At 37.3% G+C, this 25,931-nt stretch overlaps 1 protein-coding gene across 1 annotated transcript in view; it reads right to left on the reverse strand.

Annotated features, from left to right (window-relative positions):
• LOC133524884 (brain tumor protein) overlaps positions 1 to 25,931 on the reverse strand; it is a 518,368-nt gene that overhangs the window by 241,573 nt on the left and 250,864 nt on the right. The gene's annotated exons all lie outside the window — the stretch shown is intronic.

The raw sequence follows: 25,931 nt of genomic DNA on the forward strand, positions 1-25,931 counted from the left end.
ACAGTAACAAAGCTATTTTTTCTTCATAGTCGGAACTATTGGAATTAATTAGTAAATTTATATACTCGTAAAAAGTCCTCATAAACGGCCCAAAGATTTCGATAAATGTGCTTGCAAATTAGAATAAAACTATGACAATTTTAGCCAAAATAAACAATTGTTTTTTGACAAACGCTAATTATATAAAGTCAAAATCTATCGGAATGACAGATGAGAATGAAAAGCCACGTGATCATTTCCATTATTCAAATTTCGATTCGTGTTTTCTATTTCTATAACCGATTCTCTCTCCTGGCTAGGCCACCAGTCTTCATTACTTAGCCAATTAAAAAATGAACGCATAAGCCTTAAATGACTTTGTTTAAAAACATACATAATATGTATGTATTATATATATATAGGAACTAGTTACGAAAGAGATAAGTTCCCCTTAGTAGTGCTTATTCTGTATTTGTGTCTGTGTATTCTGTACAATTGTGAATTGATTACGTAGGTAATTTATGGGTAAAATATTTGAATAAAAGAACCGAGCTTACACACGCAGAAATAACGCGAGTCTAAAAGAGTCAAATACATTTTACAAAGATTTCTTCTGTGTACAATATAATAACAGTTAACGACTCTGGTACATATATATATATTCTATTTTTCTTATTTAAGTCTTAAGAATTGAACTGTCGGACCGGGGTACGTCCTTAAACTACGCCCAAAAGGGAGGTATGGGAATTGTGAATGTCATCTCGCTTTGTGTGGTAGGGTACACCACATCGAATGTCATTCTAGATCTGGAGCAGAGCCCAACTGGGGAAGTACCTCCACCTTACAGAAAACCGCAGCTAAATAACACCAGACCCTACTCATAGTGTTGTGTTCCTGCCGGTGAGTAAGGCAGCCAGATCTCAACCAGAGGGTGCGGAGTGTTAGGGTCGGTCGGCAACGCGCATGTAACACCTCTGGAGCTGAATGCGTACATAGGCTACAGAGACAGCTAACCATCAGGCGAGCCGTATGCTTGTTTGCCACCGACGTAGTATTAAAATAAATTTATCCCACACACACACGTTGTAAAAATTAACTTGATAGTCCAATTAGATTTTTAGTAATCGATCTATTTCCGATATGATACTGATCTGTCAGTGTCAAATGTGACTTTTTAATTGAAGAAATGTCACTTTTGACACTAACATCATATTTTCTTTATTGTCCGATTAATAACAAACCCCCTGACCTGTATTCATGTCTGCCAAGACTTAACGTACCGTTACCCGCTAATATGGCCTCACTTTTATATCTAACTGATAGCAAAAAAATTATGTGCACCGTAAGCAAATTCATGACTAATAACAACATAAAACTATAAATACATATGCACACTTTATGTTTATTATTATTAATGCTCCATGTGCTTTAAATGTCTCATTTTTCGATCAAATGGTTCAAAATTGGTGGTGGTTTATGTTAAATTGTGTTCGTTGTAATTTGTTCCAGATATTACACAAATTACCGATATCTTTATGTTGGACTTTTTATGATCTTCCCTCATGTCAGCCGTGTGAAGCTCGATACTCGTTTTTGGCAGAATTGTGCTTAACTGCGCGGTAGCCATAGACAAAAGAGTGAAAGTGAAAGGTCAGTATCATGTCGGGAACAGATCAAATAACTAAAAGTCGAATTGGGCTGTTAGATTCATTCCCGTCTTTGATTCCTGTTAGATTGCGATGTCTACAGAAAAGACGCGAACGAGTTAAGCATGCTATAATATGTGTCTTCTTCTTCTTCCTCGCCTTGTCCCGGCATTTGCCACGGCTCATGGGAGCCTGGGGTCCGCTTGACAACTAATCCCAAGATTTGGCGTAGGCACTAGTTTTTACGAAAGCGACTGCCACCAGACCTTCCAACCCAGAGGATAAACTAGGCCTTGTTGGGTTGTATGCTATAATATGTGTAATACCTAAAAGCGCACCCAGCCCGAACCAGCAAAACAGTTAACACGCTATTAAACATCTTGCAATAGTATGGTCGGTTTGATGTTTGTATGATAAACCACAATAGCGTAACCACATACAAGCACAGAACTTACCAAGTGACCACATTAGATGCACGTGCCATGTACTGACCACTATATATAGGATTAGCTCCTGCCCGCGGCTTCGTCTGATTGATTAAAACTTTTTCATGTCCTTCCTAAGGCCTCAAACTACGAGTATTTCCAGACCAAAAATTATCTAAATCGGTTCAGCGGTTTAAGTGTGAATAGAAACAGACAGGCAGACAGTCACTTTTGCGTTTATAATATTAGTAGCGATGTCAGTGGCTTACAGATGACTGATATACAGAGTGGTCAAGATAGGCAAAAATATCTCAACGTGCACTTTTTGAAAGTGCGGTCTGATATAGGGAAATGCTGGCGACTGAAAATTATCTGCTACGTTTTCTTAGTTTGTTTACTAAACACATGCTGTAAGTTTTTTTTATGTTATAGTCGGTAAACGAGCAGACGAGCTGCCAGATGGGAAGCGGTCACCGACGCCCATGGACATGACTGGAGAAACATGGACATTCCTCTTATGCGTCGCCAACCCTTGGGAACATTGAATGAATACCCGTTTATTTAAGATATGTCGTAGCGCGAAGGATATACCTCGGGAGGTAACTTATTCTACATTCTGCACGTTTAGGGAAGAAACGAGAAAGATGCCCGCTTATTCATGGTGTGCCATATAAAAAAAAATGTGTCTAAGAAGTAACTAATTTGACTTGCAAACGCATTGCAAGTTGGTAAAAACTGACCCATGAAATGATAACTGTCACTGTAATCTATGTATTTCTAGTCTAATTTTAGAGGAATGCAGCAGAAGTGAATACAGTGGAAAGCATTGAGAAGGGTGTGTGGTGTAAAATTACAAGATAGAATTAGGAACAGTGTGATAAGGGAAAAGTGTGGAGTGAACGAAGATGTAGTGACAAAGATTGAGGAAGGTATGTTGAGATGATTTGGATACGTGGAAAGGATGAGTGAAAGAAAGCTAACAAAGAGAGTGAATAAGGGAAAAGTAGAAGCGGGAGTTGGAAGGGGCAGACCTCGATGGACTTTCTCTGATCAAATCGGGGAAACCCTGAACAAAGGCCAAGAGCGCCCTAAATCAACCAGCGTGTATGAGGGATGTTATGAAAGCGAAAGAGGTTTGTCACAGGTAGCAAGTGGAACTCCATGGTTTCTGCCTACCCCTCCGGGAAAAGTGCCTGACTATATGTCTGTATGTAATTTTAAAGGAGGAAACAATCCTAAACAAAGTAGCTACCGCTTGTTGTGTACGTCCGCCATTTTCCACCATCATGGTGTAAAGAAAACAACACCTAACCTCGCAAACCTACGTACCACTACCACCCCATTGTACATAAACGCAGTAGGTAAGCTATGCAAACGCGGTATAGACAGACAGACGGCTAGACGTCGAGACAGGGGGTCTGCGGTCCACTAATGAAATCACTGGGAGACCAGACTGCGTTGCAATTCGTAGCGATTCGATACTGTCTTTTAACTGAATTGATGAGTGTTAATGAGTTTATGATCCTGTGGTTGTTTAAATGAATATATACACGAGAATTGCTGCTGAGTTGTTTACATCTATAAAAAGGAAGGAAGCCTAGAAACATTTGCTGAAAAAATATAGTTACCGTTAACATTTTTCGGGTTCCTCTCGAGCAAAGTTTATAATAATAGTGTTTACAGCTTGTCGTTTAACTCCTCGTGCCAATATTGGTACCCAAACAAGCGAAAGATTTCAAAATTGGAACCATGACCGAGCGTCGCGAGGGTTTCAAGGCACAAAGGGTAACAAACATGCTTCCTGTGTAGACACACTGGCACCTTCCCATCTCCAACGGGCGAATGTTAAAGCGGGCGGAGCGGCGGAAAGCGCCGAAACATTGAAACGTACATACCTAATAAATATAAGAGCCTCAGTAGAGAGTACGATTTTGCACCATTTGGCGTTGAAACTCTAGGTCCATGAGGTCCCAGCGCACACAAGTTTTTTGCAGAAACTGCGAAGCGTCTGGTGACGTAACTGGTGACTGAAGAGCTTCCTAGCGCAACGTATCAGTATTGTGATACAATGAGGAAATACCGCCAGCGTCCTTGGTACAATGCCTCAAGGGCCTGTTTTAGATTTAAGCTAGTTATAACTAGCTAATACCTCTGTATATATCCATTATGTATATTGTTATTGTAAACAAAATGTATATATATAAAAAACTATACTACCAAGTGAAACACAATATTTTTTTTTTTTCACCGCCCCAAAGCCTGGAAAATACTGACTAATTAAATATTTATCATTCAAAATTCAAAATCATAACTTGAAATGTGAATTCCACCAGCCAACATGAGGAAACAACTAAAAATTTCTCTAATGGATAAAATGCAACTTTCTCATCAGTTTTTGACGAATAAAGAGAGCCTTTATGAGCTAGGGTTGTGAAAATGTATAAAAACATGTTCAAACTAATCGCTACAACTCGTCCCAGTGCAAACGAATGAAACGCTCCGCATATGCATAGTGATTTCCATTTCAAATGCGAGCGCGATAAATTGTCGCTCCCCGCTGAAACTTGCTTTGTTAACTAAAGATAGGACAAATTTAATTTGACGAAGAAAATGTGCTTATTGCTGTACTTAGAATTTCTTTTATTTCCAAGTTGCTAGCAATTCTGAGAAGTTAAAATAAGTTCGCGAATTTCATCTAGCATTTTAAGTTTATTGTAAAGATTGGTGTCTCCTGGGGGCTTAGCCAAGATGACAATTGTACATCGACAAATGCTAAACTAAAAGAAAATTTTTATGAAGATGACAGATGCTACAAACGTGAATATTTCTGTAGATTATTTAAGTTAAAGCTTGTCATAGTTTTAAAACGAATACGGGACTTAATCGCGTAAACTTACGTTTATTATATGGCCTGACGTTTCGAACGTAACGTTACGCTCGTGGTCACAGGCAGACTGGCGATGAATTGTATCAACATCTTGCTGCGCGGGTTTTGCGAACTACCCGCACTTGATCTTGATTATTCACTTGTACGCTAGGGTTGTCACTTTGCCTACAAACAACACTCACGACATCCGACGGTATGTGTTGGAAAGTTTTTTCACCCTTACATTTGCTAATCACTGGATTCCACGAAGACGAAATTCCTTGTCCCTCATTTTGATTGAAATTTCTGTGTTTTCTTATTTCAATTGCTTCACGTACTTTCCTGCTGCAGTAAAGACGTTCCGTTGAGAGGACTTTGGGATTGTGGAGCTCGTCCAGTGGTTTGGTTAGCAGTGGTCGACTGTAGCAAATGTTCGGCTACCGCAGGCTTATTTATTTGACATTTTTAACAGCCGCGATATTTTCCTTGACCCTTTCCGCTATGGTGCGTTTGGTCTCCCCAATATAGGAACTACCACAGCTGCATTCAATCTTATAAGCGCCCGGAGTTTGATAAAGGATAACATCTTTTGCTGACCTTAGTTGCCCCGCCACCTAGGACAACGGCATGTACACAGTCTGTATTCCAAGGACACCGTCTGTAAGGAAGTATTCCATATTTCCTAATTTTTTTAAATACGTATCAGTACCTAGTACAAAAAAGTCTCCATGGTCCTCTCTTGGCGTAGTCCGGCCTACATATTTATGCTAAAATCTTTTCGTCAGACTAGACATTATTTTTACAAAACCTTACTCAACCTTCTTGAACGTTTATTTAGTGTTAAAGCTCAAACGCTCAATACAGTTGCGTCTAGTCTGCAGCGGCATTCAAAGCTTCAAAAACTGATCTCGATTTGATATTAATCTCAGTGTCTCTCGTTTATAGTTATACTTACATTGGTCCAAGCGATATACTTAGGGTAATGTCAAGAGATTATTCGTTTTTCGAAGTCAGAATGCCAACCGAGTAAAAACATGCACAGCTGACCGTCGCGTCGCCACGTTTTTGTGCAAGATAAATGGGGGTTTTGTAGTCCAGACACTAAGTGAATGAGGGACGTTAGCAGCTTTAGTTATAAACCGATACCGCTAGGGAGGGGACACGGGCAGTCAATCGATAATATCTAGTTATAATAACATAGTAACGTAGTAAGTTATAGTTAGTATCATAGTAGTCTTGACTTTTGTCTATTTCCATATCAGTTCTTTACGATCCTGCACCAAACTAACTGTTTCTGTTTAGCGCAATGGTTGACTGGTAGAGAATGCCGCAAGGCGTTAAGTCCGCCATTTGTACTCTTTTTTGTAAATTTGTGCAATAAAGTTGAAATAAATAATAAATAAATAAACATAGTGTCTCAAGTGTCTGACAGTGACAAAGGAGTCGGCGCCAAGCCAAATGTTACAGAACCGGTCAATAATATCCCCAAATAACTAATAGATAGTTTCCTTTCGTTCTTATCGAACCGCACCAGAGTCAGCATTCGGTTTGACAGTGTGTTGATGCGTTTAAAAGTTGCCTTGGCACCGAATTCAAATCGCTGGCAGGCGCATATAAAACGAAGGACGGGGCTGGGGGATTTTATTTTATCCTTTTGAAGTCGGTTTGTCTTTTTCTTTCTATAAGGTTTATACGGCACAGCTGACCGTCGCGTCGCCACGTTTTTGTGCGAGACAAATGGCGGTAATGTAGTCCAGACAGTAAATGAACGGCGTTAATGGTTTTCTGTTATAAATTGATACGGCTAGTGAGGGGACGGGGATTGTCGATGAAAACTTAATCAATAATAACATACTATAACCGTCTAAAAGAACACTATTTATCGCTCTCCTAGTCTTGGTCCTTTCACTAATATATTTTTCTTTTTGTTTACGCTGGTCGTTATTTTTCTCTTGCTTGAATACTTATTATGTATTTACGTATTTTGTGTAGGTTTATGTAGAGTATTACTGTTGCTTAAACAATATTCGTAGTTTATTTCCAATTGTTTGTAGTTTCTATTTATTTAATTTATAAAATTTACACTTTTGTGGCTTTGCACTGCCCCATAACTTTATTTCTAGCCACTGAATCGCTATCTTAAGGTTTTCTGGAAGAGATCGGTTTTAAGCGATAAGTCCGCTGGTTGCTACCTACTCACTTATATACTGTCTTTGTTTGTAACATGTATTTTATTCTCTTTATTTATTTTGGGTTAGGCATTTTATAATATAATTATAAAAGTAAAATACAAAAAATCATACAAAAAGAATACAAAATAACATGTATTTTATTATTATTATTATATTATACATACGACAGGTATGACATATATTATTATCTTCCTAGTGTTGTCCCGGCTTTTTGCCACGGCTCATGGGATCTCGGGGACCGCTTTGACAACTAATCCCAAGAATTGGCGTAAGTACTAGTTATTACGAAAGAGAATGCCATCTGAACTTCCAACTCAGAAGGAAAACTAGGCCATATTGGATTGGGATTAGTCCGGTTTCCTCACGATGTTTTTCTTCACCGAATGTATGCTAGTATTTATTTTATATATTTTATTCTAGAATGTTATGTAATATGTTTTTTTTTTATAAAACTGTAATAATTTTGTCAAAGAAGTGTCAGTTCGGCTGAAAGGCATCTCGGGTGATCCTATGATCTGGGCGTTCTTTGCCCAGAGGCTATGCAGAGGCGGTGCACAGGGGTAACGCCGCCAGCGTTCTTGCGACCATGCCGGAAAGGGGTGATTTCGGGGAAAACTTGTATATTTAGCTTTTAGTTTTAAGTTGTTTTGTGTTAGCATAATTAAGTTTATTATTTTATAGTATTTTATGCAACAGTTGTATAAGAAGGGTCAAAAAAGGCGAGTGGCGTGAGTTACAATGTGAGCCGGAGCCGAAGGCGTAGGCGAACATTGTAAAGGAATACGCCACGAGAATTTTTTGACCTACTTATACAACGTTGCATACAATATTTTTCCTACGAGTCAACAAAAATAAATCTTAATTTAGGTAAACAAATTACAGCAAAAGTATATAGCCAAGACGCGCGAGCATACCTTGTTACGCGCCCGGCCCGTCCCGGGCCGCGGCCGGCCGGTCGGCGACACCTCCTCGTAACTCATAAGGCCCTGGTACTTGCTACTTGCTAAATTAATTTTTTGGACAGTTTTTTCTCAATTTCGGCCACCGTAGCCTACGGAGACTAACAAGCAACGCTAAGCGGTCGTCGTAGTCTATGGGTGTTGCTATATTACGGGTGTCACATGCGTGTTTCTGACTTATGAAGTAATTATTTTTACTATGCAACCAAATGAATATTTTGTAAGTTGGCAGCAATGCACTTAGTTTAAAACTGTATTCGTTTTGGTTTTGTTAGGTTGGTAGCCATTAATCGTAGTAACATTATAGCTTATAAAAGCACAAGAGCTTTTATGAGGAATAGACAATATAGACTTTTCTTGAAATCTTTTATGTATGTTCTTATATTCGTGTTAATGAATGCATAAATGACAGATAACAGTAGAGGAGTAGGAAAATTTATTTACTATTATTTATTGTAGACGATAATATTTTACTTAAATTTTTCTAAATATTATTGTATATTCTATAAGTATCTAATTTGCATTATGTATCTAATTCGAATTTTCCACTCTGGAAGAGATCCCTTAAAGGGATAAATGCGCCTTTGTACCTCAATTTCTTTTAATTTTATGTGAACCTCTTTTTTCAATAAAGTGATTATTACTACTAGGGACTACTATAAATGATATATCGTACATAAGTTCCGAAAAACTTATTGGTACGAGCCGGGTTTTGAACCCTGAACACTTTTATCGCACGCACCAACGTTTATTTTGGCCGCAATGTAGTCGAGGGAGTAAATTAACGACGTCAATGGTTTTCGATTATAAATTTAAACAGCTAGAGAGGGGACGGGGATTGTCGATTAAAACTTAATCAATAATAACGTCTGCCGGAAATAAAATTGGATACTGATTAATTAGGCAGGCGTCCGGTTTTTTATTCTATAGCTCAGTATTTAGTCCATCGCTTTCACCCAATAGCTCAGTTCATTTTAGAGCACCCCGTCGGGTGCTGCCTCTGCGTGCATCCCATGAAACGGGCAAGGGCAGGGCTGATTTGTTTGATAGGCTCATATGGAACTGCATTAAACGTTAATGAAAGTACAATTGTTTATTTGTTTTTTTTTTCTTCAGTGCACTGTTAGTACAGTCGTTTGAACGCGCGATGTTCCACCCTTATATTAGGACGATACTAGTTTGAAAGCCTTGCAGGTAGGCAGCAGGTAGGTATTAAGGGATTTTTTTCTTAACTGGATCACCGCGAGTGCAGGCCCTATAGACAACCAGATTAGTTTGAATCCTAATTGGATCCACAATTTAAGTCTATTTGTGCAGTGAGCTGCAAAAGTGCATCGCCAACGTGTAGGGCATAAAAACGTTCCACCCCAGGCGCACGTTAAGGAAATGGGAGCTTAATTTCTGTTCTTAATTACATCTCCCACGGACGTCCCCGATTTTATTATTGGTATATAAAAAAATTACGCCAAATCCATACCTACCTGCCACTATTTTGAAGATCTACAGAAATGATAAACAATAAATGTGAACACTAATGGCGTTTTTCATAAACGTTTGTCAAATCTAACAAACCGTTAGATAGATAGATAAATTCTTTATTCATACCCACAACATACATGGCTATGACATGAGAACAAAAAAAAGAAGTGTGAAATAAAAACATGCAAACTTAATTAAATAAAAACTTTTTTTTAAATTTAATTAAGCGCTGAGTCAGCATGCTGATGCGGCGAGCCACATCGCTGGTATTCTGCCAGTACCTTAACTACACAAAAATGTGCAACGCTTTTTAAACACCTCACCTCACAACTCACAACCGTTGGCAGTCGTTTGTCCCTATCGTTTTGATATTTCTGTTTGTTTGAAAGAGATAACATGATTTTAGACAGGTTTGAAAGAGGTTGCGATGTTTTATATCTGAGGGGGTAAACCTGTAACGAATATGACCCTAGTCTCACCTTAGTTCTATAAATAAATGTAAGTATTTCTATTTCGAATTCTCGCACGCTATTTCAAAGTAATAAATGCCATTTTATGCTTGCTAAGCTCGTTTGTCGTATGCGAACGTCCTTAATAAGCACTTTTACCCGAGTTTTACATATTGTGCTCCAGTATTCTTGAATATCGTTTTCTTTTTCCTTTAAGAGTCCCACGAACCCGCCGTCAAAAACCTCTCCCATACAATCGAAGCTACGCTCTCATATTAAACTTAACTTTTCTCTGCAGCTTTGTACATAGAGCGGGAAGGAGTTTTGAATGTAAAATTTCTACTCGCTCTAATTTTTTGTATTTATTTTTTATTTGACTTTATAATGGTAACAAATATGCATTACATCAAAAGATACTGAAGGACTATAGAGAAGACAAACAGTGCCGAAAATTTTTTTCAAGTGATATTGTGGTAACTAAGCGCTCGATACTGAGTGGTAAAGATATATTCATCGTGCAACCCAACAGATAGGCTTATAACATTTCAACTGATAATCTATTACTTTGTACACATATATGTATATATTATATATTGGATTAATTTCTTTATGATGAAGATGATGTCCTCCCAGACGTATTCGTGGACAGCGACACCCGGACGAATCAGGTATTCTGTAAATTCTGACGTGCATGCACGAACGTGATTTGTCAAGAATGCGTCAAGAAGGAGTCGTTGTTACAGTTTGTTTCCGATTCAGGCCACAAGATGGCAGACCCTTAACATAGAATTACTCATAGTTCTAGGTGTGTCACGTCTCTCGCTCAAACTGTTTTTTTAATATATATAAATAAAGTTACTTGCACCGAATTTTCTGTAGATAGCATGAGTCAATTCAATTCTGCCCCTAACAAAAACAAGAAATTAGTCACCATCGCCTAATTTAGTACCTACAAGTATAATTTAGTACAAGTATAATCATTCGATTTCTCAGAATTATACGTCATGCTAGTGAAGTTTCTTGCACAATGCTGTAATTTAGTTTTCCAATGTGTTTCGGACATCGGTTTTTAGAGGGCGAAATTTAATGACGGGTAGGGAGTTCCTATTGGTATCGATAAACTGATTATCGATGTTTTTCCCATATACTATTGATAGTTTCTACTTTTGTAAGTATTATTATTAGTAGGTAGTGCGTTTATTTTGTATTATTTTGGAGACAATGATAACATTTACACACAGCATATTTTAGATGACCGAAGTGAAATAGCTGACATAAAGTTCTTAGCTATTATGAAATAAACTTAAAGTGATCGATAATAGAGTTTATCGATATAGAAATACCCTACCATGTCAATAAATCTTGCGTCCTAAATTCCGGTATCTGTTTATCTCACATTAGTAATAAGCAGAAAAAATCATGCAAAAAATGTGGCGTTCCATCAGAGAAGGGTCCTTATGCTTCATGTGCATAAGGATGGTATTCCACCTGTCCAATTTCTTGGGCCAATGTGTATTTGCATCTCCCATTTCGCTTAATGGGAGAGTGAGACTCAACGCTCATTGGGAAAAGAAATTGGACAGGTAGAATACCATCCAAGGACCTTTCCCGCAGAAAATGGTCTTATGCTCCAGTACATATGAAGCATTGGATCTCTGATGGAAACCCACAAATAATGAAAATCAACTGGGTACGTCAAGGGTGACAACAAACTCATTTTCAGACAAGGGGAGTATTCACCCCGCCGCGCGTGTGGCCCACTTAAACCATTTTTACATACTTGACATCCATTTCAACGATAAACATAAACATTAACAGACCTCCCTAGCAACGCGGCTGTAAATTCTCAATGCAATATAGTATAGTCGCCATTAGATATTATTAAATTGTAGAAACGGGACCGGATCCCTTTGTTTTGCACAATTATTGAAAGTCATAATGTAATGAACTAATGATACTCATATTATCATTAGTCATAACTCTGAAACCGTTAACTTTTCAGGAATTTCCTTAGGTTATCCTATAGGTAGGTTAGGTTAGGTTTGTTTTATGGCAATCCTCAAAAGTTACGCTTTTCTGAGAAAAACCAAATTATGACTAACGAAAATGCGGACAAACAATACATTATGACTTAAAACTTTATAGGAAACAATAGTGACCCAAACGGGACTACAGCGCGTATTGAGTTTTAAATTTACCTCCGACGTTTCGAGGACGGCGTTGTCCTCGTGGTCTCGGAGAAGTCCCGTTTCTATAATTTAATAATGTTTTAATTTTTATACTACATCGGTGGAAAACAAGCATACGGCCCGGCTGATGGTAAGCAGTCTCTGTAGCCTATGGAAGCGGGCACCTCCAGGGAAGTTACATGCCCGTTGCCGACCCTAACACTCCACACCCTCGTTGAGCTCTGGCAACCTTACTTAGCGGCAGGAACACAACACTAATGTGTATAAATCGTGAAAGTTTAAATCAGTGCCATCAGATAAATTGGAGCGGCCGAGGTGTCCAAAAGCATCTCTGAACACGCACTCTATTGCGTTGAAAATAGAAGCGTGTTCAGATATTTTTGAGCGCCTTGGCCGACTGTACAAACTGATAGATTTATTTTGTAACGTTTATTTAATAGCTGGATGGTAGTTTTAACTGAGTTTGTGTTTCATTTGTTAGGTTTCACTGTAGGTATTCCAATCGTGATGAAACTTTCTCACTGAAATGAATACTGAAATGAAGATTTTTTTCTACTCATCGACTGTAATGGTTGAATTAAGATTACGTATACCAAACTATAATTGCGTACTTTTCATATATGGACTCGCAGCCACTTTGTTTTTTTCTCTACTTAGATACTTACCAATTTTCATTACTTAACTATTTAGGTTTTATAGAAAAAAAAATATTTTGATGACTCGTAGAAAAAGTATTGTATACAATAGTTATATAATCAAGCTTTTCAATTTCGTACCTCACTTAGGCAACTCAGTACTGAAAAGCTGTCTATTATATCACGATTGTATAAAATACTATTACGTAGCATTGATACCTTATGTCCAATACATCCATTACTCAATTTTGGATTTCGATTCTATCTCCGAGTTTCCATCTATAGCTTGGAAACGACCTAAATTTAATTAAGATTAGATTGTATGCGAACTTTCAATAGGCCTTTATGTCGTTATCTCTACGAATCGACAAACTGAAAACTTAGACAAATATTAATAAATAAATCATTTATTCCAGACAACATCGATCCATAGGTATACAATAAATAATTAAAAAATGAATAAAATATAAAAAATCATGATTAGACATTAAAATTAAATTAAATGAGCATTTGATCATTGATAAAATAAAAATAACTTAACAATTCATTGATATCTATATATGTTCTAATAAAATTCATTGATTATTACAATAATAAAAAAATACGAACTATAAAATAGAATTTAATTTAAAGTTCAATGCTCTAAAGATATGCGCAGTCAAATTTATTTAAAATGTCAAAACTTAAAATTATTCTTAAGCTATAAGGATAATGTGGGAACATGGACACCCAGTGCCTTGCTATAGGACAATCCAGCCTATTAGCCACCAGATTTAGGATGCTGTTGGAGCTCTCACGTACTCGGCGCATAAGGGAAGCGGTCCGTTTGCGCATTATGGCATGGAAACCATCTACTCGCGTATCCGCAAACATACCCGTACCTTAAATATTGCAAAATAGTCCCGTTAATAAATATATCACATTCATTTACCAGGATTTTGGTACGGTCCCGTCTAAAAATATAGATACGGACGATAAAGTGCCAAAAATATGTATACACCTTAATTCTTCGCACGTCGGACTTCGCATCGATATTTTCAGACGTGACCTATAATGGTATAAGGGCTATTTTTAGATTTATTTTCTTACATTTCTAGGTTTAGATACTTTAGATATTATGTATTTTACCAACATTTTATTTGTGTAATGTCGATGAAGTTTATCCACGTGATAAAATAATCGTCACTTTTTAACCTCGCGCTATTGAAAAAGACACTTCACGGTTCAAGCTAATTTGGTTGTCAGTATAAACGCTACGACATCTCCAATGAAAACCCTTTAAGTAATAAAATCTACATATTAATTTTATTTAATCAATATTAAGCATTAATAAAATAATGACAAATGCATATCCGCAACGCAGGCTTCGTCAGGAGGGTACAACCATAAATCAGCAACAGGGGTCGTCATTGCACACAAACAATAAAGCTATCCGCAACAGGCTTCGTCATTTTCAATAAACAATCGTTTCATTTAAAAAGGACCACCCCGAATCGCATCCGATCCAAAAGTTCCTTAAATGGCTTAACAATTAAAGTCCGTGACTGTACATAAGCATTTTATGATACGGCAAACGAGCAGACCAATTGCCTGATGGTAAGCAATTACACTACCTATGGACACGTGCTACAGAGACGCTCTTTTCTTGAAGGTTTGAAGGTCGTATCGATCCCGAAATACCCCGGGCGACAGTTCATTCCACAGTTTAGCTGTGCGAGGCAGGAAGTTTCTCATGAAACGCACAGTTGAGGACTGCCAACCATCTGAGTGGTGAAGATGGAAATGCTGTCACGGTGAGTGATGGCGGAAAGAAGCGGTAGGGATTAATCTGAACAATTCCTCGGAGCATTCCCCGTTATATATGCAAACAATGTCCAACAATCATATCCGTATTCGTCTAATTCTGAGTCCTAGCTTTGTAGGTACCAAACTCTAGTAGCGAAAGTTGCAATATATGTACATATTTACTTGTAAGAATACTTTATAAATTAAAGTTGAACTTAGAAATGTATTTTCAACACTTTAATTCGTTTGCCACATCTGCCGTTGACACTACATAGTACAAATCAATAATATTTTGTAAGGCTTTGAATGAAAGATTACTTTATTATTCGAGATAGCACAATAGACGATAGTTTATTTTAGGCACAATATCAAAGATTACCTTCGGCAACCAAGTCGAATTACGTCGTGGTATACACATTTTGTAAATGTTATTAGACTTAGAGAAACAAGGTTTATAAATGATTTTGGTCGTTAATTTTAGGAATAACTACTAAAATAGCGCCATAGAATTCAAAGATAAAGATAGTTTATTTAATTAATTCAATCTGGGCGATAAAATCGATCTCGATGACATTCCAGTATACGATATGTTTGAATAAAAAAAAAACAAATTCCATTCAACAACTGCGCTGATATTTAATCCAAACACCCGGAAATGCAAAAACGGAACGTCCGAAATCCGACGCTCGAAAAAATTAAAAAGGAAAAATTTCAAGCGGCGAGTTGGGTAAAACAAAATGGACGACATCTGGGACCGGCGGGAAGTGCGTTCCGGACGAGAGGACATGTATCGATGGAAATGCAGTCGGCCATGTACGTTTCAACGGATTCTGTGAACTGATGTATAGGTTCCTGAATGCGTTTCGTTTCTATACACGTTTGCTTTGGCTTCTATTTGCTTGTTTGATTTTCTTTTAATATTTGTCGAGTGCAGGGTGGAAAATGCAGTATGTGGGTCGATGTTATGCTGTTCAAACATACCGTAGGTAGTTCGATTAATAATATTTTGTCCAATAGTGATCTAGTTATTTCAATATTGCTATACCTGATTTATTCACAATTTACATTTAACATTTTAGTTGGTACCCATTCCGATATCATTACCTTAGAAATGGTTTAGGCTAGTCATATCCAAAAGTACTAACAGCCTCTGTGATTAACCTCCTCGACGCCATATCAAACGCAAAAGCTGTCGCTCGGACGCCACGTCACCGAAGAGTCAAAACTAAAATTGAACTACTATATGCATATGTACGTAGGTCTATGTTGCTCCGTGATCTGTGACGGATTAATCCGTCATTGGTGTCAATAAGGTTATAAAGCCTTCTTTCATTAGGTGAAATAGATAAATTATATAATATGTACCGTGTTTACAAGTATTTCTACTACTAGTATCTCAAAATTTTAAAATAAACCATAAAAAATTCTAAGTTGAGCAACTCAGCAACAAATTTCTAACTTTATTAAATATGTTGAACAATTTTCGTTGCGAGAAATGCCAGAAGGGACTTTAAAATTCATTTTAAAGTAGTTTATTCTAAATTACTGCAGCATTTTTATCTATTCGGCCACACAAAATGTATGTAAATAAAATAGTCAACGTTTCATTTTAGTTCGTTTGAGCATATTTCGCAATGTGTTTTATTTTATCTTTGAAAATCGGATTAACTGAAAATTTGTTTAAATATGTAAAACCAATTAGATTAGTTAAAAACGTAGTGTTGAAATAGCTTTTCGCGTTTTAATTTTCTAACGTAGATTGCAATTAACACGTTAAACGCCAGACCAAAATATTCATTTTTTCTTAAAAAAAAACTTGATGTAAATTCAATTATTACTTTGATATGTATATAGATATATATTTTATTTTGTTATTGGAGGTTTAGTTAAAAAGTTATTAAAAAAAAAAACTCGCGGTCACCGATGACCCCCGTGGCGCTGTGAAGTTCATATTTCAAAAACCGTTACCATGACGCCACGCCGGTCCCCCCGCCGGCCACGCCGGTCACTGTGCCGGTCATTATACTGTCACATTCGCACCCGCTAAAATATGCTTATAATATAAAATTTAACTGCTTTGGCATTGTGTGACAATAGCTTGGTTTGGCAATTCCTGCTACTGGTTCAAGAAGATACGCTGTTTTTGTTTATTATTGTTAATTTTGGGTTTTTATGTTTTTTTTGTGGAATGCATGTATCAGGTGTGTGTCTGCATTGGGAAATTTATTTTTTCTTATTTTTTGATAATTGTCGTGTATCTCCAGATAATTGAAATTAATTTCTATTAATTATATAATTATTGCAAATACTTAATTATATAAATTATAGAATTAAAGCTGTGATTTGAAAAAAATGCCTTGTTTTTTTCATTTTTTCAACAAATCTACTATGTCACTAACTGCACCTACGTCCCAAGCCACCGTTTTACTAACGAGCGCCATGCCGGTCCCTTGCATACAACGCATTGCTTATAACTGCTACACGCGGCGCAGGATAGCGTCTTAAAAACAGGTTTAACACGAGGTCACCGGTGCCCCCCATGGCGCGTTGCAGTTGACTTCGTGAGGTCGCCGGTGCCCCCCATGGCGTTCAACGTGTTAAGTATCTATGAAGATTTATGAATGCTAAATTAATCTTTAAGTATTAGAAGTTTTTTATGAGCTCTTCGGTGCTTTTCCAAATTAAGTAGGTATGCGTAGTTTTTGTTTTATTTTACTATTGTTTATACTTGAAAGAGTTGGCATTAATTACTCCGTATACACAAAACATGTGTGACACATATTTTTTTCTTTCGGGGCAATTATTTCCGAAAATATTAACTTTATCAAAAGGCGGTTTTGGAAGAACCTTATTAGTTTTAAAAGACCTGTCCAACGATACACTACACTATTGGGTTAAAGAAAAAAAAAAAATTGTATGGGAGTTTTGAGGCTACAATTTTTTTTTTGTATTTTTTATTTTACCGTTGGGTTGCCATGGATGATTAATGTATTCATACTAAATTGCAGCTTTCTAGCACTAACGATCACGGAGCAAAGCTGCGGACGGACGGACAGACGGACATGGCAAAACTATAAGGATTTCTAGGTGACTACGAAACCCTAAAAAGGCTCCACCTTATACTGTGTAGATATACCCTACAAGTAAAAACGAAAGCTATAAGGCTTCAAAATGGCTGTATCGTTAAAACAAAAGAGCATCACCGTCTTATTCAACATTCACACCGGCGTTCTTTATTTGAATATAATTCAAAATTGTAAGTGTTCTCAATTAGGATTGGGGAAGGGCAGGAAGGTGCGTTCCGTGCGAATGCGTCCGAGGGAGCGACGGTCGGGCTGGCACGACGCGAACGCTAGCTAATGAGGATACACTTTTACATTTTTTTGAAGTGCATTTTAGACCTATGTTGTTTTTCTATCGAACGAAAGTCAAAAAATAGGGATTCGAATCGAAGTCTCCAGAGAAAATCCGCAAGATAGCAAATTAAATATTTGGCAACCGTATTGTGATCTAAACAAGCGGTACGATTTTGCAATAATTTCGCTTTGTATGTGTATTTATTTGTGTGAAATCTAAAGGTGTAACCAGGCTACATACTAATAAGGCAATGTGTAGTTAGCATCTAAGAGCAAGACCCCGTTTCAACATTAGGGCCCAAAGAATCTGGAATTTCCTGGATTCAACGGGCATCAGTAATGAACTTTAAAGGGCTGTCACAATAGATTACTACCTGGTCGACGTGGCACTCAAAGGCCCAAAAACCCCAATAATAATAATAATAAGACCCCGTTAATAACTGGCTCAATTATAGCAGTAAAAGACAAGTGAAGTTGGTTTAGAAACTCTACAAGCTGAATTTGACCTAATTTTCGGTGTCATGTGACCTGAAATTGTGTTTCGTTATTTCCGTGATAATAATATGCTGATATACTGCACTTTAAAAAATCCCTAGTGTTTCAGCCGCTGTCTCCGCTTTCAATTCTTTACGTACCAAGATCTTTAAGTAGATAAACTTAAACTTGTATTCCACAAAGTCGGGCGTGTCCACAGTAAGCTTGTCGCTTGCCAAACTAGCTGGAACGAGCACTCGCGTCAAGTTCAATGTTACGAGCGACTTGCGCTAGTTCACTCGACCTTCCACTTTACTGTCCTAGAGACCGATTTGCTACGACATCGCGCGCAATCACAACCTTGATATTTTAGTTAAAGTAAAAAAAAAGCTCAACACGACTGTCATATAAATGAAATCCAATTGTTTTATTTGCAAATGCACATACAGTCGAGTTCATAAATATTCATAAATATCTTCAATTTAATCCATTGCAATAAGGTGAAAAATGTATAGATATTTATGAACTCGAACGTACTCAATATTCCTAATAACTAGTATCTCTGTAAGCTGTAAATTTCGCAGACCCCTATGGCTCAGCAATTTTGATAATTTTCCAGAAATTAAATTAGCAAATAAAACTATGTCATTATCGAATCTGCTCGCAACATTTCACTAGAACGAATTGAGAAATACGACCTGTACAGAACATCCGGACATTCGAAAGCATATTAACAAATATACTACCAAGGCAAGTTAAATAAAAGCCCATAAAAAACAAAGATGCGGGCAAAATCTATTTTTAAACCGGCTATCTGACTAGATAGCTATAAATTATAACTAACCTAGTCTTATAATAAATAATCGCTCATCAAGAACACAACATAAGGTACGTCTTCACTATAAACATTTTGTTTAGAAACACGGTTTCAGAAACAGAAATCCGCGTGTTTCTGAAACACAGAAACAGTTGCGGTTAACTCTATTTGCCAAGTTCATCTCAGGTCGTCAACACTATGTAAGTTGAAACATTGTTTCAGTAAACACCTGCATCATGGATCTTTTCGTCTATTGCCATAAGCCTGACAAGGGGAATTTGAGGAAAACGGCACTGAGACGCCTTGTTGTCGTTTGTGCTTCTTGTCAGCGAGTGCAGCATACCAGGTCATATCACAAAACTTGCGACCTTCCACAACGCGTTTGCGCCACTCCGTCCGCTGTTCTGCGAGCCTCTCCCAGTTTTGGTGGTCGATATGGAAGGCAATTATGTTTTTCTTGACGCAATCTTTAAAGCGAAGCAATAGGCTCCCAACGTTACGTTTTGCATTCGCAACCGCACCAAGAAGAACACGACAAGGAAGTCGAGAGGGTTCCATCCTGTACACATGCCTTAGCTGAAGCAGACGTCTCTGTTTCAGAAACGCGGTTAAGCTAGGCAGCTGTGCAATTTTAGAACCCTTTTATTTGTCATGATATTCCTAATATCTTACGAAGGCAACGCATGTAAAAAGAGTTTAAACGACGTTCTACAATATCTTGGTTTTTGTTGTCAGGTGCTTGTTTTTCTATACACGAGTACTAAGCTTAACGAACACGGTCGCCGATTTACCGATACATATGTCGACCATCAAGCGAGAGGTCGTTCGTTACGGTCGACCCTAGGTAGCAAAATCTGTCAACTACTTTTGCATAGTGTTTCAGAAACAGTGTATTCCAAACATTGTTTAAAGTGAATACGCACCTCTATTGTAAAAGTAAATTCATCTCGGCCATCAAAGTTTTCAACCATTTACCCAATAGTATTAAGATGTTAAGCGGACAGTCATTTCAAAACGACAGCTAAAGCAGAGACTAATCAATCATGTTTTTTTATGACAGAGTATTTTCAATAAAGACTGTTTTATTTTAGATGTATATTTCAGTGTTACTGGCCCGTATAATATTGTATACCCGAAAAGGGCAGCCGTTGTGACTATGTAATCATTATTTTAACATCGTGTTTGACCCGGCAAACAATAAACAAATTCTTCTTCTTCACTTAGGTATACTTCTTACGTAGTTCCTCTTCAAAAGGAATTTTCTACTAAATTGTATTTCAATAAACAAAAGCTATTACTTATAAGGAAAAGTAACATATTGAAACGACTTGCCATTTCTCCTTTGTTATAAAATACGTTTGTGATGTTGTTTATGTTCAATGTACCTGAAACAAGAAAATAAGTTGATTACTTTATTTGTTTACGATCATAATATAAATGAATAGAAAACAATTCAATTTAGAGCCATTCAAATGGAGAAAAGACCTATTTAAGATGTTTCAATAACATCATTTTCAAGCGTAATTTCGCTTAATGAGAATCACGATGCCTCGCCTAATGAAAATGAGATCACGCGTGTATACTTATGTGATGTTTCACAGACATAGGCGCCTTATGTCGATTGGCGCTTACTTTGTTATTAACGACGCTCCAATACTAATACAGTGCTACGCGATGTAAGCCGTTTACCCGTGGAACATCACACATAGGTCGTGGTGGAGCACACATAGTGGCCCCCCTACTAATTTAGTATGAACTCTTCTTTTTATGATGATTTCGCCAATGTCAAGTTCAAAGTGTGTCGGTAGTTTCTTTAGTAAAGTGATAGCTAGACTTTAGAAATAGCCACTACGGGCTATGGGTTGACTGAACTTACTAACCTACTTACAACTTCTGTTGACAAAAACATGGTTAAACGTGTTTCAGGATGAATTGTGACGTTCCACGGATAAAGGTAACTTATGACGGTTGGCGCTTACGTCGCGTAGCACTGCATTAGTATTGGAGCGTCGTTAAAAACAGCGTAAACGCCAACCGCCACAAGGCGCCTTTGTCTGTGGAACATCACAATTATCCAGAAGCTGGAAACTTCCACGTTAGTTCACTGCATTATACGCTCAACTTTAGGAACAAATCAACCAGTCGGCGGATTTCCGGACCGATATGACCTTCATATCTTCAACAAAAGTACTTACAGCCGACAACGCACTTGCAACGCCTATGATTATTTTTTATTTTTTCTCAATGTTTACAATGATTTTTGTTATGTATTTCTGATATAAGTACCTATTGTAAATAATAATGTAAATAACACATCTATGATAATGTACGATCAATACAAATAAAGAATATGAATATGGTGTTGCAAGTGTCTATGGGCGACAGTTTTGTTTACCGTCAGGCAATGCATCTGCACATTTGCCTACAACTATTAAAAAAACCACCCACAGACTGCATTTTGAAGCTTTTACGAGGAGCGCGTGAGTTTATCACACAAAGGTCCTATTTTACTAGCAAAAGGCTACGCGAAGCTCTACTGGATTTCATCTTACACTATTAATTTACGTATGGTTCAAAAGCCCATGCTGTTTTCAATATTGCCCGTACACATAGCCGTTTTTTATATTGTAATATTACAGAAAAACGGCTATGTGTGGTGACCGCATAAAACTTATTAGATTAGCTGCTTACAACAATAATTAACTGTTACGGTACTAGAGTGCTTAGCTCTAATTACTTTAATAATACATACAACTAGCTCGCCTGTCCACCCTCATAACTAATTCCATTTTCATTTAAAACTACATGACCTTGGGTTACCTCGATTACTTGCAAAGCTTACCTTTCCAATATAAATTGGCCCCCTGATTATATATCGCTCTCAAGGGTACGGAGGTCACTCTTAAGCTGGCTACGGCCATAAACAATGGGAATTCTTGTCAGTCTCAGGGGTTTATAAACGACGAAACCGTGTCAAACTGTTTGAAGGTCGCTGTAATTGGATTAGTAGAGATGTTTTAAAATAACATGTTAGGTAAGGGACACTGGTAACTTTTAACAGTTTTGTGAATAATTGAACCGTTTTTATTTATGAATAACAAATTCATAACGAAGTATGATGCATGCTGTGCGTACCCTGAACTTCATAGCCACGCCACACACATAGATCTCGTATAGGTCATATTAAATTGGTAGTAGGTAAAAATATTACAGTTGTAATATATAATTAAGATGTTTAATAGTGTTACCACAGTATAAATAAATAAATAAAATGTGCGTGATCAGAAACCTTATTTGTACCTAAGAGCAATGTCCTTTCCAGTTTAGTGTTTGTGCCTTAACCTTTGGTGCGCTTAGTAGCAGACATGCTCCATATATATTCAACTTAAACATGATTTTTTATCATAGGTATAAATGGTAAAAGTAAAACATAAAAACACAAAAGAATACAAACAAAGTCCCGACGAAGGGTGCCGCCAGCAGCGGCGCAGGGCCCAAGCTGCCGGTGGTCAGGGCGCAGAGTGAGGAACCGACGTACTATATACGCGCCGCGTTCAAGATTACCGCCTTTTGCATCTGATCTTTGATCCATTCACCCAGCGAGAGTCTCTCTGGGTGTTGATCGAGACTCTTCGCTATGAGACCGTTCGCTGACACGACTATCGGAACAATGATTGTCAAGTCAAGATCCCACATGTTATCTCGTGAGCCAAGCCTAGGTATTTGCTGGACTTGAAAGGTTTTCCTTATTATTACGTTCTGTTATATTTGCACTAACATTTTGCATAGACACATTATCCATAAACATTATGTAAACTTTAAAGAGGTATTTGTTCTTTATATTATTCCACAGGGAACACATCAGAATAGGTTCATTGTTAATTTCATACCCAGCATCCAAACTCTAGTTGATTTATTTTGCAATTTGCTACAACTACTATTGCGCATATACGCCAAGCGTATGCACTTTCAATAATTCAGAGACAATCTCCATCTCCAAAGCGAGAATTCTAGGCTAACTATCATTTAACCTAGACAAAGGCATAAAGGGAAATTATTCCTTAGAACAAGACTCCACGCAATTTCCTTGGCCTCCTCAAAGTAAATAGCAATCTAGAATAGACCTAACCTGTTTTCCCACCCGGATTAGTTCGCGGGAAAACAAATTCTCCCTTGCAATGCAGTTCTGTTCTCATCGTGGGAGCAGTAAAGGATGCCCTTTGTGGATGCGCTGCGTGCTTCTGTAGGGTACAGAGTCAGTATAAGCGGGAAAATCATGTGGAAATGGTATATTTTATTCAAAGTTGTATATTACTATTTTTTCCTAATTTTACGTTATTTCTACTTAGAATCACGAGCTCTTTCAATTCTAATAGGATAAAAAAGTGTCCCACGATTTTTATTTCCATTCCATTACAATTTTTCATAGATTTTTGTTGACGGTAACGGAATGGAAGCATAGTAAAATGTATGTTAATTTTGGGACACTTTTTTCTCATATTAGGATCGAAAGAGCTCGTGAATTTTAGTAGAAATAATATGAAAATTCTTAATTAAAAAAGTTTAGTGGCCAATATATCTACAACGATAAATAAAATGATCCAAATGGTTGAATATTTTAAGTGCTTAATTTTTAATTGTAGGAATAACCGTCAGGCGTCAAATGTAACTGAAAAATGTTACAGATTTTTTCGATTGTGTAATGTGTTTTATAAAAATAAAAACATTTTCCTTCTGTACAGTTTACCGATTTAGATTTCTATAGATTACCGTTGACATATGGACAGTTTAAATTTTACGCTATTTATAACCACAGATTAAAATGAATTTCATCAAATATTTTTTGTTTAATCATTTTTGGTCAATTGAGAGCGCTAGTAAAAGCTAATCTTAGCTAATCATAGACTTTGACACCCGGTCAAAGCTACGACGCTGGTACTTTTTAGGGTTCCGTAGCCAAATGGCAAAAAACGGAACCCTTATAGATTCGTCATGTCCGTCTGTCTGTCCGATTATGTCACAGCCACTTTTTTCCGAAACTATAAAAGCTATATTGTTCAAACTTGGTAAGTAGATGTAATCTATAAACCGCATTAAGAGTTTTACACAAAAATAGAAAAAAAAAAAAATTTGTGGGTTCCCCATACTTAGAACTGAAACTCAAAAAATCTTTTTTCATCAAACCCATACGTGTGGGATTATCTATGGATAGGTCTTCAAAAATGATATTTAGGTTCCTAATATCATTTTTTTCTAAACTGCATAGTTTGCGCGAGAGACACTTCCAAAGTGAAAAAATGTGTGCCCCCTCCCCTGTATCTTCTAAAATAACAGAATGAAAAATCTAAGAAAAATATATGATATACATTACCATGCAAACTTCCACCGAAAATTGGTTTGAACGATATCTAGTAAGTAGTTTTTTTTAATACGTCATAAATGGAACCCTTCATGGGCGAGTCCGACTCGCACTTGGCCGCTTTTTTTTATTGAATTCAACCGCTCCATAAGGCCATGCAAGTGCGAAAGAGATAGAGCATGATTCCTTTAATTTCCGACCTAACTTACTACGTAGTTATGGGGCATAGTCTGTTTTGTTGAATAATATAGGAGGCAAACTAGCCGACGAACCGCCTGATGGTAAGTGATTACCGTCACCCATGGACACCTGCGATACACCTTCAGGGTGTAATTGTGTTGCCGTTCTTCAAGATGGGAGTACGCTCTTTCCTTAAAGGTTTGAAGGTCGGAAATACCGCAAGCGCTTTTAAATAATTTCTAAATTCAGAATCGCTTTAAATAGCGCTAAATCCTCCCATAATCTCCTTGGTCCGTTAAGCTCACGCGGTTGCATAGCTCCAAACTTTACTTACATTCGGAATAAAGCGATTTCTCTCCTTTGTTTAGTTTGTTAACTCTTTTTTAATTTGTTTTCTTTGGCCCGGGCGGCTTGGAACCTTTTTTGCACAGTAATGTCCTAACTTTAACTAGATCGTAAAAGTGTTTTTTTGTTAGATAGTGTTCTTAACAAATATATTGATAATAATATACTATGTTGTCATTTAGCGCACTTTCTTTGACTCATGGTACATTTGCTTGGTACTGTAAAGGGATACGGTCTATCTGAGGTGGAGAATGTAAACGCTCAAGGTAGATTTCTGAAAATATATAGGTAATTATATTTTTTCTTCAGTCAGTAATAACACAAATATCGACTACCATTAATGACTCCCACTTACGGAATCAATCGCCTGCAGATTTTTTTGTACCACGTCGGTGGCAAACAAGCATACGTCCTTTCTGATGGTAAGCAGTAACCGTAGCCTATGGATGCCTGAAACTCCAGAGGTGTTACATGCGCCTTGCCGACCCTTTAAAAACCTTTATTAGATCTTTATTCTATCAGAAGGGCGATAGTTCTGAATTCAAATCATCGTTGCCAGTTATCTACCAAGAGACTGTGAAGGTTTCCAAACTTTACAGTATATCGAACAATGTCAGTTGCCTGACAAGTTGGCATCCCCACACTGATTGGCCGACCTAATCAAGTAAAAGACCAAGTGTAATTGTACTCTTTCTTAATTAGCCTATTATAGGATCGCACTGTTGGGTAAAGGGTTCCCCACGTTTCTTCCACTCGACTCAGTTGTTTGTATAATACTTTCCCACCAATCCAGATA

The sequence above is a fragment of the Cydia pomonella genome, chromosome 14, assembly GCF_033807575.1.
Source record: "Cydia pomonella isolate Wapato2018A chromosome 14, ilCydPomo1, whole genome shotgun sequence".
Lineage (NCBI taxonomy): Eukaryota > Metazoa > Arthropoda > Insecta > Lepidoptera > Tortricidae > Cydia > Cydia pomonella.